Source organism: Macaca nemestrina, chromosome 6 (assembly GCF_043159975.1).
Source record: "Macaca nemestrina isolate mMacNem1 chromosome 6, mMacNem.hap1, whole genome shotgun sequence".
Taxonomy (NCBI): Eukaryota; Metazoa; Chordata; class Mammalia; order Primates; family Cercopithecidae; genus Macaca; species Macaca nemestrina.
In genome coordinates this window covers 174,248,007-174,266,625 of record NC_092130.1, presented here as the reverse complement: position 1 = coordinate 174,266,625, position 18,619 = coordinate 174,248,007, and the positions used below count along the sequence as shown (strand labels likewise).

General features: G+C 37.1%; 1 long non-coding RNA gene across 3 annotated transcripts in view; it reads left to right on the top strand.

The window, feature by feature from the left end:
• Positions 1-18,619, top strand: part of LOC105489469 (uncharacterized) — a 349,939-nt gene that overhangs the window by 120,542 nt on the left and 210,778 nt on the right. For all 3 annotated transcript variants that reach the window (XR_011625157.1, XR_011625156.1, XR_011625155.1), the window contains one exon: positions 13,013-13,097. This is a non-coding gene — a long non-coding RNA (uncharacterized lncRNA). The remainder of the gene's footprint in view (positions 1-13,012; positions 13,098-18,619) is intronic.

Here is an 18,619-nt window from a genome sequence, read left to right as displayed (position 1 = left end):
GATTACTGGATCATATGTTAGCTCTATTTTTAATTTTTTGAGGAAGCTGCATAATATTTCCCATAATGGTTATACCAATTTACATTCCCGCCAACAGTGTACAAGTGTCCTCTTTCTTTATATCTTTGCCGATGCTTGTTACATTTTGTCATTTTGATAATAGCCATTTTGGCAAGTGTCAGCTAATGTCTCAGTATGGTTTTAATTTGCATTTTCCTGATGATTAGCACCTTTTCATATACTCATTGGCCATTTGTATATCTTTGGGAAAATGTTGGGAAAATGTTTATGCAGATCTTTAGCCCATTTTTAAAATCAGGTTATTTATTTATTTGCTATTTATTTTGGTTGTTGAGTTCCTTACATATTTTGAATATTAACAATTTATGAGATATATGGTTTGTTAATATTTCCTCCCACTTCATAGGTTGCCTTTTCATTCTCTTGATTGTTTCCTTTGCTGTGCAGAAGTTTTTCAGTTTGATGCAGTCTAACTTGTATATTTTTGCTTTTGTTGCCTGTACTTTTGCTGTAATATCCAAAAAAAGTCCATTGCCCTAATAAATGTCAAGAAGCCTTTTCCGTATGTTTTATGGTTTCATTCACAACACTTTTGTCTTTAAAATATTAGCTTGAAGAGGATAAAATTACTCATTTGTGTAGTGCACTTAGTTCTCAACATAGCTCTGCCAATAAGAAAAGGTGAGAAAAACTGAATATGTGACATGAGGGGTTTTGGAATACAGGTGATATTTCATATTTCCTCCCAACTTGAAATCCAAATGTGAGATAAAGAGCATGGAGCTATTGAATTTTACTTCATGCCTAATTTAAACCAACATTATATGATAATAATAAGTGGAGAACATTTTTCTGACTCTAATGAAATCATTTATTTAGTCATTAGGCCAATTTAGATTTTGACCTTTGAGAAGATAGGTTATGTCATATAGTAAAATCTCAAATTTCAAAGTGATAAATAATATATTCACTTGTTCTCTTTCTTCTCCATATTTTTCTTCTTGTTTGAAATAACAAATTGAAATATTTATTTCTTGGGAGAATTTAGGCTATTTAGGAACAAGAATTTGGGAGTATATATGAAGTATTTTGTTTTAATTCAAAGATTTGCATCTAAGATAGTGTATACTTATCTCTGGCTATGTATACCATTTAGTTCTGCTTATTGCTAGTATAAAGAAAGAATTAATAATCTGAATAGGCCTATAAAAGTAATGAGATTAAATTTAAATTTAATTTAAATTTCCCCACAAAGAAATGTTCTGGCTTAGGTGGCTTTACTGGTGAATTCAACATATAATATCAAAATATATTTAAACAATACCACCAATTCTTCATGAAATCTTCCAAAAAGTTGAAGTGGCTGAAAAATTTCCCAGCTTATTTCATGAGACCAAAATTACCTTGACATCAGAACCAAAGTCATCATATGAAAAGAAAACCACAGACCAATATTTCTTACAAATGTAGATATTAAAATCTTCAACAAAATGAAATTCAACAAGCTGAATCCAGTAAAACATTTAAAAAATGCATTATGACCAAATAAAATTAATGCCAGGAATGTAAGGTTGGTTTAATATCTGAAAATCAATTAATATAATACATCATATCAATAGAATTAAAAATAAAACATGGTGATCTCAATAGACACAGAAAAAGTGTTAGAAACATCAACACTTCTCCATAATAAAACCACTCAACTAGCTAGAAACAGAAGAAAATTTCTTCAATATGATAAAGAGCATCTATGAAATTTCACAGCTAACGTCATACTTAATGGTGAAAGACTGAAAAATATCACCTATAATCATGAACAAGGTAAGGATCTCTGCTCTCAGTACTTCTAGTCAACATTATAGTGGAAGTTCAAGCCACAGCAATTAGGCAAAAAGTAAAAAAGAAAGAAAAATAAATAAAAGGTACTTGGAATTAAAGGAAGAACTAAAACTATCTACTTAGAGATTACGTGGTCTTGCATATAGAAAATCCTAAGGAATCCACTAAATGTTATTATAACTAATGAATGAGTCTTGCAAGATTGCAGGACACAAGATAAATATGTAAAATCAATCACATTTTTATTCACTAACAATAAAAAATTCAAAAACTAAATTAAGAAAATCTCACAATAGCAACAACAATAATAAAATACTTTAAAAAAAGCATGAAAAAAGGGAGTATAAGACTTGTACTCTGAAAACTACAAAGCATTGTTGAATGAAAATTTTAAAATCCTATGTAAATAAAAATATAGCTCATATATGTGGATTGGGTAATGATACATCTCAAACTGATCTACAGATTCAACACAATTCCTAGCTGAATTTCAGCTTTCTTCTTTGCAAAAATCAGAAGATTGATGTAAAATTTATTTGAAAATTCAAGAAAGCCAGAATAGCCTAAACAATCTTGAAATTTGAGAACAAATGAGAAAACCTCATGCTTCTTGATTTCAAAACTTACTACAAAGCTACAGTAATCAGGACAGTGTGCTACTTGTATAAAATTGACATACTGACATATAGGACAGTTGAATAGAATTGAGAGTCCATAAACAAATCCGTGATTTAATTTTCTGTTTTTACAAGAGTACCAATACCTTTGAATGTGGAAAGAATAGCCTTTTCAACAAATGCTACTGGAACAACTGAATATTCATATGCAAAATAATGAGGTTGGACAGCAACTGTATATTACATAGAAAGATTAACTGAAATTGGGTCATAAACCTAAATATAAGAGCTAGAACCAGAAACAGAAAACTCTAAAACATGGGAGTAAATCTTCTTGTATCTAGGAGAGATAAATAACTATTATTACTGTTCAATAATAAAAGACAAATAACTCAATTTAAAAATGGGCAAAGCACCTGAACAGACATTTCTCCAAATTAGATATTACAAATGACCCTTAAAAGCGTAAAAATAAACTCAATATTATTAGCAACCTGGGAAATGCAAATCAACTCTATGTGATATCACTACATACCTACCAGAATTTCTATAATTAATGGAAAGCTATAATAGCAAGAGTGGGATGTTTCTATCATAAGCTGCTGATAGAAAGGTAAAATAGTGCAGCTGCATTAGAAAACAGTCTGACGTTTCCTCAAGAGATTAAATATGGAGTTGCCTATGTGGTAACTAGTGTGGTGATATACCCAGTAATTTCATTACTAGATACATATCCAAGAAAAATAAAAACATATGGCCATGTAAAAATGTATACACAAATGTTCATAGACGAATTATTCATAAAAGACTTAAAAGTAGAAACAAATACCCACCAACTGGTGTATGGATAAACAAAATGTAGTATATCGATACCATGAAATATTTTTCAGCAAGAAAAAAGATTGAGGTACTGATGCTTGCTACAACATGGATGAACCTTGAAATCATTATGCTCGGTAAAAGAAGCCAGTCATAAAAGCCCACATATTTTATTATTACATTTCTATAAAATGTCCATAATAGGCAATACATAAAGACATAAAATAGATTAGTGGTTGCCTAAGGCTGAAGAGTGTTGAGGAGAAATGGGGAGTGACTGCTAATGGGTACAGAATTGTTTGGAGGGGTGACAAAAGTGTTATAAAATTGATTATAGTGATGGTCATACAATATTGTGAATGTATTAAGAATCACTGAGTTGAACACTTTAAGTGGTAGATTGTATTGTATGCAAATTATATCTCAATAAATCTGTTATATATAATCAATTGGCAGAACTTAAGACCGGTGTGCATGTGATCTTTTTGAAAGGCAAATCACTTGTCAAAAATGTCATATATCTGCTGTGTAGCTGGCCACGAGAGAGGTCATATTACTAAATTAAAAGCAACTGCTGTTCACAATAGTAATTGTTCAGTCATAGGAGAGGTGCAGTTTATGTCTATCTGCTATACTGTGTCATATGCACACTTTTGGGAATTGGTCAAAGATTTTGGTTAAGATATAGTGCATCATAATTTTTCTATTAAAACAATTGAAAGTAAGTTCAGGATTAGCACTTTTGTACAGAGCTTCTTATTATCAGGTACACATTATTGCCACTAACAGGTGATGCTTGTAAATTGTCCTTAATTCCTCCCAATGGTTAGTTCCATGTTGTCAATCACCTCTGCAGACCTTACTGATTACTTCTACATATCTCTCATATGTATCAATTTCTTCCTACCCCTATTACTCTTGTCTTTGGCTAAGCCACCAGCATGTCTAACCAAGACTATTGTAATGGCTTCATAACCCTTCATTTATTCTTGCTGCTTCGAACACTTTTTTTTTTCTCTCTCTCTCTGTTTTTTTTTTGTTTGTTTGTTTGTTTTTAGGCAGAGTCTTGCTCTGTCACCTAGGCTGGAGTGCAGTCGCGCAATGTCAGCTCACTACCACTGCAATCTCCACCTGCTGGGTTTAAGCGATTCTCCTGTCTCAGCCTCCCAAGTAGCTGGGGTTATAGGTGCCCACCACCATGCCTGGCTAATTTTTGTATTTTTAGTAGAGATGGGGTTTCACCACGTTGGCCAGGCTAGTTTCAACCTCCTGACCTCAGGTGATCTGCCTGCCTTGGCCTCCCAAAGTGCTGGGATTACAGGTGTGAGCCACCATGCTCGGCCCAAAGACATTTCTCATTTGTATTCATTATGGTCAGCAACAGTACTCTTTGTATCAGACACTCAGGTACTCAGATTGACAGTTTCCATCTGAACATGTGCTTGTATGATCACAGGAACAAGGAAAGAAGAGCATATTACACTTCTCACTGGCTCCAGAAATTTCTATCCAACAGTAAATTATGTTATTTTCATTCACATTCCATTTGTTAAATCAAATAATATAATCAACTTTAATAGATTGAGGCATATAATCACCTCAAGGATTACATTAGCAGATACTACTGTGTATCATATTTTCTCTCTCTTTGTCTCCCTCTTTCTTGATCCCACCTTTCCCCCAAACATTGAAATAACTGCTTCTTCACCTGGTTGATCAAATATGGCTTTCTCAGGAAAGTGTTTCTTTCCTTCACAGGTTGGGGTAGTTTTGCACCTGTTCAAAGTCCACTCATCACTCTAATCATTACTTGGTTTATGCCTATTGCTGCTTCAGTGTTATAAGATTCATGAGGGCAGAGTCTGTGTCTGTTGCATTTGCCACCATGCCCCTTGTGTCAAGCCCAGGACCTGGCCCTTAGAAAGTTTAATTAAATAGTCACTGAACAGATGAATGAATGGCTGCAGAGGTCAGAGGAACCATTGCATGTAACTTAAGCAGTAAACTTAATCAGCAACTGGCAGTTATATTACCATTGGGAGATGGAAATAACTACCGTATTTTGTAAAAAAAATATACTGGGGTCTGTCAGGGGGTGGAGGGGGGAGGGAGAGCATTAGGAAAAATAGCTAAGGCATGCTGGGCTTAATGCCTAGGTGATGGGTTGATAGGTGCAGCAAAACCACCATGGCACATGTTTACTTATGTAACAAACCTGTACATCCTGCACATGTATCCCAGAATTAAAAACACATTTTTTCTTAAATTTCATTATATTTTTAATTTTAGGTTAAGAAGATACATGGGTATATTGTGTGATGCCAAGGTTTGGGCTTCTAATGAAATGATTCCTTCCCATCAGTCTGTTGCTGATGACAATGTAACAAAGTCTGCATTTTAATACCACTACGAGTACACACCAGTTAATTAACTTCTTTGAAAATCTACATTTATCCATAAAATGGAAATACCATCTATGTTAGTTAGCTTAGGGTTGTTTTGAGGATCAAGGACATGTGGCTAAATTTAATTTTAAGAAGAGCAACTCAAAATCATATGACTTCAAAGTTTCTTGATTATCAATTTTCCCTTTTCTCTTCATGTATCCTTCTCTGGATCTATTTTTCTGTCTTCCCTTCCTCTTCCTCTCCATAATCTTTATAGCTAATAGTTAAGGTGCTTGCTCTGTTTAAAGCAGTATGCTAACCACAGTCCTTTATCTAGTTTAATCTCATGAGCTAACTACTATTACTACTCCCATTTTTAACCTCCGACAAATAAACAGTGGTTTTACTTGATAATCCTTTATTTTTCTGGAGTTTAGCTGCCATTGTAAATTATTAATGAGAATGCACTTATGTCATTTTTTTCCTCTGTGTAGCAACGATAATTTTTTTTTAATACTCTTGAGATTATAGTCCTGCACATATGAGTTCTATTTGTCATCACTGTAACCATTTATAGAGAGAGTACTGGCTGGATTGTTACCTTGTCACATAATAGCTGTCTTGGTTTAGTTGGGTCTTGGAAAATTTAAGTTACTTTCTAAGTATCATTTTCTATTTTTTAAAAATAGAAATCAATACAGCTGCCTTTAAATTTGTTTTGTGAAGATTAAATCACACTGAAAATGCCCAGCATTGGGCATGCACATAGTAGGACTTCCACAAATTATATTTACTTTCCTATTTATTATATTAGTACATGCTAAGGAGATTGCTATTTTCATCAATGTCTTATTTATTGAAAATCACACAAGCAAAAAGATCATTATGTTTTGGGCTGGATTTATAGTTTCGTAACCCCTATGCCAAATTTTGACACCTTATAGTATTTGGCAGGGATAAGTATGAAGTTGCTTGATTAATAAATGCAAACAAAATGTATGCTGACAATTCTTATGACATTTCTAACATTAATTTACCAATAATTTTATTAAAGAGCATTTATTAAAGATTTTTATTTATTAAAGATTTTACTTAAGTCACATAAACTTGAAAAAGCATTTGACTAGTTCTTTTTTCTGATAAAGTATTTTATTTAGACACTTTAATTTTTCTTTAAGCCAATTAATTAGAGCTCTTTTATATATTTTTAATAGTAAAACATTATGTACACAACATATAAATACATAGACGTATTAGGCATATTGATAGAATAACATCTTATAGATTCCTAAGAACTCCTCTTTCATTTTTTCCTTTCTTAGACTTGCAAACTTTTGATAACCTATTTCATTGCCCTGGCAGTTGTCAGCTAAATAGCCTTAAATCTGCATATAAGGAAATAACTCTTAGATGAAAAATCAGATTGGAAAATTTACATCTCAAGGTAGAGAGAGAAAAAGTTTCCTTGTGCTAAAAGGAGATTAAAGATGGATGCCAAATTAAACATAAAACTATAGAAATCACTGGATTGTATAAGGAAACCAGTTTTATTTAGATAAGGATTACCTGTCTTTTACCTGGAACTCTGAGCTCTGGGCAGAACCCACACTGAATCCTGGGTCTCCAAAAAGGGAGAATTATTATGAGACTAGACCATGTGATGCTTTTATACTGCACTTAAAAGTTTTTTTTTTAAAACAAAGACACTTCTAAGTGTCTATATTCTTCCTTAAAAACGTAAGAATAGCTTCTGCTGCAATCATTATTCTAGTAAAAAAATCAGGTAATACGATACAAAAGCAGTCAGTTTAAGAGTTGAGAGGAACTTATCTGTTGATGTTCTTGGGGTTCCATAAAAAAAAAACCCAGAGGTTTCTCCCCCAAAGGGAGACTGCAATCTTCTCCAGAACCCCAGGCTATCAAGTAACCCCAGGGAGGAATCCCAGGCTATTATAAACTATTTTAGTTTCCTCATGCAGCAGAGGGTGCAAGAGAAAGAAGAGATAACAGACGTAAATGAAGAAAACAGAATTCAGTCAACTTAGAAGAAAAAACTTTTGCTCAAAAAAAAAAAAAAAAAAACCAAACAGGACAAGGTCTTAGGAGAGAAAAAACAAAAACATGAAAGCCTTTAAAATACACACACATACATACACACACACAGCTTGGATGTTAGCTTTTAATGAAGCTAACTTTTAACCATAGAGCTCCTTAAAAAAATTGTTTTAAATTTCATTACCATATTTCAAGTGGGACAAATTGCTGCTATTTTAGAAGTAGCATGTATCAAACCAGAAAGGGCTTGATTTAGGCACCAAACCCCGGCTGTCGTGGTGAAAAAAGAAGGCAGAACGTTAGCTATGGAACGGCAGCATGGGGTGACAGCCATTGCTCTTGCAGTTTGTCCTGGCTTACAAAAAGGTTGCCTTGTTATGTAAATAAAACCCTTTAGTAGTAAAAATAAAAAATCTTTCCTTGTTTTTGTTTTTGTTTTTGTTTTCGTTTGTTAGCCGTGTTTCTTCCCCCACCACACCACCTTTTTTGTATGTGGGTATTTGGGCATTTAGCCACTTCAGAGGCCTTATTCTCCATAATTTGGAACTTTCCTTTGGATTTGATCAAGTCTGATAGAGTTGGTCAAACCCAATGGAAAAAGACTGAAGCAACAACAAAAACAAACAAATAAACAACAACCAAAAAACAGTTAAGCAAAACAAACAAATGATCACACAACTTATGTGATTACTGAGTACTCTAATAGTAAGGAGAAATTAAGACCGGCTGGTTGTTAATATTAACTTTAGCCAAGACAAACCCTAATTCAGTTACTTACCTAGGATTGGGCCTCAGGCTGAAGACTGCTTGCTACATCCTAGAAGCAGGAAAAACTCAAACTCTTCTTCCCTGTTGGCAGCAAGCTCAAACTCCAGAAAGGAGTTAACTGTCTTCCATCATCAGAGAAGCAGGAAAACTTGCCTTCTTTGTGTTGGAAGCAAGTAAACTCCAAGAAAAAGGAGTTGTACAGCAAAGTAAACTTTAGATCTCAACCAAATTTTAGGAGATCAGGGAATCTTTGGAGGGGGTGCTTCCAGGCCACAACAAATTTTCCTGTTGGTTTGAGCCATAAAGATACCTCAAGCTGGTGCCAAGCTATGAGAGATTTGTCAAAGGTCAGGGGCATCTCCACTCAGAATCCCTCTGTGGTTATCGAAATGTGAACCCCAAATATCTGAGACTGGTCTCAGTTAACTTAGAAAGCTTATTTTGCCAAGGATGCACACCTGTAACACAGCCTCATGAGGTCCTGGCAACATGTGCCCAAGGTGGTTGGGGTACAGTTTAGTCTTATATGTTTTAGGGAGACATGAGACATCAATCAATATATGTAATATGTATCTTGGTTCTGTCCAGAAAGGCAGGACAACTCAAAGCAGAAAGGGGTTTTCCTGGTTACAGGTGAGAGACAAACAGTTGCATTCTTTTGAGTTTCTGATTAACTTTTCCAAAGGAGACAATCAGATATTCATTTATCTCAGTGAGCAGAGGGATGATGACTGAATAGAATGGGAGATGGGTCTTTTTTAAGCAGTTCCCAGCTTGACTTTTTCCTTTAGCTGAGTGATTTTGGGGCCCCAAGATTTATTTTCCTTTCACAAATCCCACTGGTAAAATTAAGTGCATGGACAAGCCCAGAATACTGTATTGCTGTAATTGTGGTGTACAATCTACCCATAAGTCTAGCATTAAATCCAAAAGACAAATTTATCAAAAACAATAATAGCTACAGCAATCTGGGGAGAGATAGATTATATAAAAACATGTAAATTGAGACAATTAAAAGTCAAAATATGGGGGGATGGAGTTAAAGTGTAGAACTTTTTCCATTTTCCTTTGTTTCTATTCTTTGTAATTTAAGATAAGTTGTCTTCTCTTTAAAATAACTTGTTATATTTATAAGATTTTTTTGTAAGCCTCTTGGTAACCACAACACAAAAACCTATAATAGATTCACTAAAAATAAAAAGCAAAAAATTAAAACATAGTGCCAGAGAAAGCCACTTAACCACAAAAGAAGACAGTTAGAACGAAAGGAAGAGAGGAGTTACAAAAAAAAAAAAAAAAAGAGAAAGCTAGTGACAAAATGGCAGTAGTAAGTCCTTTTTTATCAATAATAATACTGAATACAAATAGATTCAATTCTCTAATTATAAGGCATAGAGTGGCTGAATGGATGAAGAAACAGGACTCAACTATTTGCTGCCTAAAAGAAACCCACTTCATCTACAAACATGCATATAGACTGAAAGTGAAGGGGTAAAAAAAGATATTCCCTGCAACTGGAAACCAAAAAAGAGCAGGCATAGTTATATTTATATCAGGTCAAAGAGACTACCAACCTAAGACTGTAAAAGGAGACAAAGCAGGTCACTATATGATGAAAAAAGGATCAATTCAGCAAGAGGATATAACAATTATAAATATTTAGGCACCCAACACTGGAGCTCCCATTATATAAAGAAAACATTACTATATCTAAAGGGAGAGATACACTGCAATAAATAACTTATTCAATAATTTGCATTTTTGCTTAGTGAAAGGCAACTGAGGCATTAAATTTTTCATCTTTGTTCAATACAAGAGTTTAAGACCTTACATTTTTCTCTGAAAAGTAAAATCCAAAAGAAATAATATAATACAAACAACCCATTTCATTGCATCAAAAAGAAAGAGTTGGAGTAAAATACAGCATAGGCAGAATTAACAGCAAGTGTCAGACCAGGAGAGTGTGTTTATGATGTGTTACAGATGGAATTAACCTGAACACTATGAAGATCCAACAAGGAGGAGGAGAACAAATACCTAACAGAAAAATGGATAATGGTTATAAACAAGAAAGATAAAGATGACAGATGTTAAACATATCATGAAATGTCCAATCAACATATCATGAGATGTCTAACTTTACTACTAATAAGAAAATAAGCATTTCTAAGTAAATAGGACAGCAAGAAGTCCTGAGTTTGGCCTCCAGGAAGAAGTGTTCAAGGATGAAGACTGTAACTGCCACACCACTGGCCACCTCCAGGGGCCATGGTGGAATTTGCTCCTCTCCCATTCTCTTCTTAGAAATCAGACAGCTTAGTGTTAGAATTGTGTCTCCAGAGCATGTGAGAGTGTAGTCCCAAGAATTAGGCAGTTGATAGCTTGAATTTCCACTCTGCTATTTACCAGCCTTGTGACTTTGGGAGTCAGGGCCATTTCACTGGCTTAACCTCTGTCTTCCCATCTTGCAGCAATTTTCAAAATAACGATACCCTAGCTCAAAAAGCAACCCTTGGCAAATCATGTGTCTATGTGACATGGAACATCATTGCAATACGCCATGTAGATGAAAATGTGGCTGATGAACTTGTCATCTGTTCTCGATAACTTTGATTTTCTTTTTATTTTATTTCATTATCTATTTTACTTTAAGTTCTGGGATACATGTGCTGAACATGCAGGTTTGTTATATAAGTATACATGTGCCGTGGTGGTTTACTGCACCTGTCAACCCGTCATCTAGGTTTTAAGCCCTGCATGTATTAGGTATTTGTCCTAATGCTCTCCTTCCTATTGTCCCCTACCCCCTGACAGGCCCCTGTGTGTGATGTTCCCCTCCCTGTGTCCATATGTTCTCATTGTTCACCTCCCACACATGAGTGAGAACATGCAGTGTTTGGTTCTCTGTTCCTTTGTTAGTTTGCTAAGAATGATGGCTTCCAGCTTCATCCATGTACCTGCAGAGAACATGAACTCATTATTTTTTATGGCTGCATAGTATTCCATGGCGTATATGTGCCACACTTTCTTTATCTAGTCTATAATTGATGGGTATTTGGGTTGGTTCCAAGTCTTTGCTATTGTAAACAGTGCTGCAATAAACATACCTGTGCGTGTGTCTTTATAGTAGAATGATTTTTTTTTTTTTTTTTTTTTTTGAGACGGAGTCTCTCCCTGTCACCCAGGCTGGAGTGCAGTGGCGTGATCTTGGCTTACTGCAAGCTCCACCTCTCGGGTTCACGCCATTCTCCTGCCTCAGCCTCCTGAATAGCTGGGACTACAGGCACCTGCCACCATGCCCAGCTAATTTTTTTTGTATTTTTAGTAGAGACGGGGTTTCACCATGTTAGCCAGGATGGTCTCAATCTCCTGACCTTGTGATTCACCCACCTCAGCCTCCCAAAGTGCTGGGATTACAGGCATGAGCCACTGCGCCCGGCCAGTAGAATGATTTTCGAAATTAAAATTGGTTTCTGAAAAACTCAAGAAGGCTGTAGATTCAGTTCTCTCGACTTACATAAAAATTGTAATGTTGCAAATGGCCTTTAGAATCCATTTGTTCATGGAACAAGTATTGTTGCCTGCTTAGGGCAGTGGGCTGAATACTGTGGGGAATTCATAGTTGAGTCTGGGCTGTATTTGGCCAACTCTAGACAAAAAATGTAACATGGACACACAGCACAAGGCATTCGTTGCAAGTGCCAATTGAGAGCTGCTCAAAATCTGCACATCATCCAAACTCCTGATACCTGAAGACTCCTGTTTTCCAAACCACAAAAGCATGTAGGAACAGCTAATTTTATTATCCATGCTACTACCATATATTATGATTAAATTTTTTTGTCTCTTGAATTAAAATGTAAACTAAATTTCCAATGTATTTTTATACAATTTCTCAAGGTAAAATTAACAACATTTGGGCTGAAAGGATTTACCTTTTTATTTTTAATGAAGGAGTGGGTTTATAGAGTTGAAAAAATTCAAGTTTTTTTCTTTTTTATCAAGATGCTCTTATTGTCCTCACAGATGGAAGACAACTATAAATTTACAGTATGTGTGGGCTTACTGAGTCTAAAAATGTTGTGCCATTATTTATATCTTACTGTAAGAAAGACCTTGTCTGGGAAAGAGAAAAACAGGCTTAGGCTGTCAAACTTGGTTGATGTAATTATTACCTAAAAAAAAAAGAGTAAGGTTTTCTTCTAACTAAAACATAAATATGAGTTTATTATTCCACATTTTCAGTATCTTGGAGTCCCTGAGCGTGGTTTATGGTGTGTGGAAAAATTTGGCATTTAGTTATCTTATTGTCACCAAGCATGCCAGGTACTCATTTCTCTGAACTCAAGGCCTAGGCATGGAGGTAATAAAAAGTACAACCAAGCTTGTCTTGTTATACTTTCTGGGAGACAAATCCCCCTTGTCCTTGGATGTGAAAATGATTTGTACACTGCACAGTTATTTTCAATGCATTAGTTTTTTTTTTTTTCTCTTGTTTCCAAGCAGAGGGCAGAAGAAAATGGAAAACAAAGACAAACAAACCAAAGGAGGAGGATGAAGTAGAAGCCATTCATTCTTTCTATGAACATTGGTGAGTGCCTACATGCGCCAGAGCTGATGGAAAGCACCTGGCATGCAAAGATCAATCAATATGACACAGTCCTTAACCTTAAGAGGCTCAGAGTCTGAAGGAATCTGTTATGGTTTTGGCCAATGACAAAGAATGGTTGATGTTAGCTGAGTCATTTTGTCTATGTGGATGCTTAGTGCCTCTCCCATGATGGATGCTGTCATGGGATATGAAGATGATCATACTTTGTGTCTACCCACTTGTACATCCTTCTACATGCCTCTACCTAGACTTCCTTGTGCCCACCATCCAATCTTCTATGTTCTGTGTTTCTGATCAGTTGGTCAGGCCATCCATCACTGCCCATACATCTATACCCTCTGGTCACTTTTTTCTCTACACACAGTGGATGGCTAGGTGTATTGCTCAAAGCCGTGCCCATTAGAAAGCTTTTCCTTTCCACTGTCTTTCAAGGCCACACTTGAGAGAGGCTGCAGCAAGCTGCCACCTACTCTTGGCTTACACCTTCATACAGAGCCCATCCGCTCATACTGAGCTGATCCGCCCATGATACCAGCTAAGGTTGTCATCCTCCTTCTGTTGCTTCTATGGCATCCTTAGCAAATTCACATGCATGAGATAAGTACCTGGTCTTCTGGGGAAAATATTAGTGTGTTTTGGGCTGTACATGAGATAGTTTTATCACGTTAGTCTAAAGCATGATGCTGTTATTTTCTTTATTTGAAAATTAGTTATGGTTTAGAGAGATTTGTAAGAGTGATAATTTGGCAAGGGGTGGACTATGGTGGATTTGAAGGCGTTGCTGTGGCTTGACTAAAAATATTTCCCAGAATTCTCCTCCCAGTACATTCCCAGTTATCATGGGCCACAAGAGGCCTTGTTGTTTGAGATTTGGAGGTTGGGAGTGAAGCAGGAGTCATTTTGTTGTTTATGTTGAGAAAGGGCAGTGCCTTGTGTAACACAGACATGTTTTGTAGCACACACGTGTGCATGAATACATCCATGTGTGTGCGTGCACACACACAAACGCACACACACGCAGATGGTTGCTGCTTATCTGCCAGCTCAGCTCATTGCTGTGAGAAAAGCAGCCAGGGCTGCTGCTGCTTTTTGTGTTCATCCTTGCTGGGCTCATCTGCTTTTTGACTAAAACGTTCGTTTCTTCTTGCTGCCGTTACAAATTACTACAAATAACATAATTTGTTAATTTACAGTTCTAGCTATCAGAATTTCAACACAGGCCTCCTGGGCTCAAATCAAGCCTCCAGCCTGGCTGCATTCCCTTATGGAGGCTCTCAGGCTGAATCAATTTCCTTCTTTCTGGCTTCTCAAAGCTGCCTGCATCTCTTGGTGTGTGGTGCCTGCCTCCACTCTCAAAGACGTCAGTGATATCACATCTCTCCCTGGTCAGGACTGGGAAAGCTTCTCCATTTATAAGGACCCTGTGATTACACTGAGCCCATGATAAAGTGACTGGTTTACTCTCATTACTTGCTTTCCAGGCTCACCAGGACTATTTTATAGTTTAGACTAATCTATTCCATCTTCATGAGAGATGAAATATCTCAATTTCTATGAAGGTTATTAATGAAAGTACACCTCCAAAATTCTGAGAGATGTTTTTTTTCTCATAGTGGGCTAGAGCTAGGAAAATTGGTGCTAAAGCTTATGAAGGTGAAATCCAGTACCATAATGGTCCCATTTTTATGTCTGCCTGAATGAGAATAGCTGTTTTGAGTGAAAAGTTATGACAAAAGAAAAGCTATTGGTTCAAATCTCTGAGTACTTCAGGATTTTTGCAATATATTAAAAACAATTACCTAATGTAGCAAAATAAGAAAAAAAGCATTTGTATTTAGTAAAACATTCATTCTCATAAGAAGCACTCACATTAAAATGTAAGGAGAATAAAAGATTTAGTTAGAATAGTTTTGAAATTTCTGGCTGTCTCTTTTTCCTGACGGACTGTTCATGGCAGACAATAAAACAATTTTGACTGGAAAGACTTGGATAAGATGACTTCCTTATCAACCCTTTCAACTTTCCATTATTTTGAAGTTTATTACCTTAAAATACCAATAATTCTTCCACAATTGCCCAGATGAAAGCCAACCCTACTGATATGTTCAATCTTGCAGGTGGTAGTGTGAATCTGAAATGTTCTGTGGCAAGGAGGAAGCTCCACAAAGTTTTACCAGCAACACTTACTGCTACATGATCATAGGAGGATGTGAAATCGGGAAAGGAGAATAGATGTATTATAATAGTTTGGTTTCTATGAACTTCAAAAAAAAGTCCCTCTTTTGGAATTTGGCTTGTACCTGGTCTTAATGGATCCCCATATTTTGGGGTACATCAGGTTGCTAATAAGTCTCTTCTTCCAGCAGATATTTTGCACCCTTCCATAGTCTACCACCTGTCATACAGTGCGTATCATGTACCAAGAATGGGTATGAGTGTTTTATGTGGAATAAGTCATTTAAATAATCCCCAAGCACTAACACCATTTTGCACATGAAGCACATGTCTTAACAATTTGTTGATCAAAACTGCTGCAAAGAAGACACATAGAGTTCTCATGTTAATGGGTTTGATTTCCCTTCTTTGTGGACAGCAGGCAGAGGAGTCTTCCATATTTGTTTTGCGGACATTTCTTACACATTCGGTGAGTTAGCTGCCTCAGGAGAGATGTCCCATATTGGTCTAAGTGTTGTTTACATTATATGAAAAAAATGGCCCAGAAATGTAAATAGTTTTGCTTAGGCAGGCCATTTCAGAAATTGTGTTGCTTATTTATTGGCTTGCCAATATTAATCTTTAAGTAAGAGATTCTGCTCTTCAATGAAGGAGCCATTTCACAAATTGAGTTAGTGGTTGTGGTAGTAATATTAGACTGATGAGGGTAACCATTACATTTCCAGGCAAAAAAAAAAAAGGGATTATCGGGAAATAAAAACCAAGAGGAGAATATTGATCTTCTAATGACTCCACTGAAAAGGAGTCATAGGCAGGTTGTCATGTCTGATTTTCTGCCCAATGCTTTCCTTCCTTCTAATTCTAACTGAGGAGGAAGAACAATTCTGACTGCCTGTGAATGCACTCAAGATCTACTGTAGGCCGGGCGCGGTGGCTCACGCCTGTAATCCCAGCACTTTGGGAGGCCGAGGCGGGCGGATCACAAGGTCAGGAGATCGAGACCACGGTGAAACCCCGTCTCTATTAAAAATACAAAAAATTAGCCGGGCGCGGTGGCGGGCGCCTGTAGTCCCAGCTACTCGGGAGGCTGAGGCAGGAGAATGGCGTAAACCCGGGAGGCGGAGCTTGCAGTGAGCCGAGATCGCGCCACTGCACTCCAGCCTGGGCGACAGAGCGAGACTCCGTCTCAAAAACAAAAAACAAAAAAAAAAAAAAAAAAAAAAAGATCTACTGTGGTGGGAGTTGGGGGAGAAGAGGCTGCTTGTGTGTTAAGGCAAACCTTGGGGAGTAAATCTATATCCTGTGCTTGTTCCAGGCCCAATTTCTTTAAAGATTATGAGAATAAACTGCTGGTTCTTAGAAGGGAATGGAAGAAGGCAGTGTGGAAAGTCTTGGTTCCCAATTAATGGGATGAATAAGACATTGCAAATCAGAACTCAGTTAAGAAGTGAGAGTTGAAACAAGGAAACCAAACTCTTGGATTTTTAAAACTGTCCCTCATTAAGCATGGAGTCAACGTTGAGTCTAAAAAGTGTAGTATAAAGAAGTTTGAATGCATAATCATGCTTCCTGAGCCACTGTCAACCCTTCTCTCTCTGGAGTGGGCTGGGGCACACTTTTTGCAGGTGATGCAGGCATCTCTACACAGTTCTCCAGTGAAGTCAAGAAATAGCACACATTTTATTCATTTTAATCAATGCATATCTGGCACAATAAAGAGGAGAATTGGGCCCTTTTTAATTAGAGGAAAAGCAGGAGATTTTAATTGAGAATACAGGAGCCAAGAATATATCACCTTTTCTACTTAAGAGCTGTAATTGCTCATTTCTTAGACCACCTGCTGCTTGTAGAGTACCAGTCTACTTAATTTAACACAAAGTAATTTAGGATGCTGTTTCTGTTGCTAACTAGAGACAGAAACTACCTTCATAATTAAGCTTGCTTTACTTCCTAAGAATCCCTTTTTAATAAATCCAGTTTGGGGGGCAATACACTTCCCTCTTCTTGCCTTCATCCTACTCACATTATATTCTTTACCTTGATATCTTTTTTAACTTGGTATATTCCTTCATATTCCCTGAATATAAGTAGGACATGGACTGATTAGGTTTCCCTGTGATACATATAATTATATGAACCATCTATACACTTGTTTATTCCACAGAACTTGAATGCCCATTATGGGCCAGGAATGAGGATATATTGGGACAGAAAAGTCCTTAAGCAGGTCTTAGTGGTGGAAAGAGAAAGAAACCACCCATCAGAGCTCGGGATTTGGATGCTGCAATGAAGGTCATGGCCAGTGCATTGAAGCTCCCCCAGTATGGTGAAGTGGGAAAGGGCTTCCTCAAGAGGCTGCTTTAGTGTAGCCTTGGGGGAAATTGGGATTCATTGGGCAAAGTAGCTGGGGAAGAGTCCTTCAGTCGAAGGAAGTAGGAATGTCCTGAGCTAAGACAGGAGGGCAGGAGAGGGCACACCTCATCCAGGAGACTCTAGATAGTTTTGTGTCATAGGGCAACCTGTAACTGTCAAGGATGGGAACAGTAATTGGGGACAGGTCAGGAGAGATCCTCATCAGTAGCTGCATGGATGCACTCATTGTATGGAAACAATGAAATCTCATAGAAGGAATTTATATAGGTTTTGTTTTGATAAAATCGCATTGGCACCAACGTGGAAGATGAACTAAATGAAAGGTGGGGTCGAGGCTACAGGAAGTTAGGGGACCAGCAAAGACCCCCCAGGCAAGGTCTTAGTTGCTCAAAGAGAGGAGCCATGCAGAAGATAAGCCTGTCCTGACCCTGGTGAATCCTCAGGGCAGCAGAGAGACAATGGCTTGGAGGGGGAGAGTTAGCAGTTGGGAGAGAATTGGCTGAGGGGTGACGAGAGAGAAGGGAGTGGTCCCAGGACTCTCAGATATTGGCCTGAGTTGTGCCAAGATAATTCCTTATAGGAGGAGGGTTAGGAGAGGTGTGCATTCTGTTTGGTTAAAAAGATTTGGGATGAGTAGAAAGTTTCAAAGGCCCAGGCCTTTAAACAAACTTCCAGGCAGCAAACAAAAGCCCGGGGCCTGGCGAGCTTCATGTGTGAGGCTATTCTGTGATGGGGAAGAGGGGAGGCTGCTGAGGCAGGCTGCACGCTTAGCTGGGCAACGGGAGAGGTCACTTCTGAAGAGTTCTGAAGCAGTGTTTTCAGATCAAAGATTTTTAAAATTGGGGTTAAATAAAATAAAGCATTCAAAAATAACGTGTTCCAAACAACAGAGGCGTGCTCGTACACTGAGTGCCATTGTGGACGAGCTTCTGAGAAAAACCTGAACAGAGAAT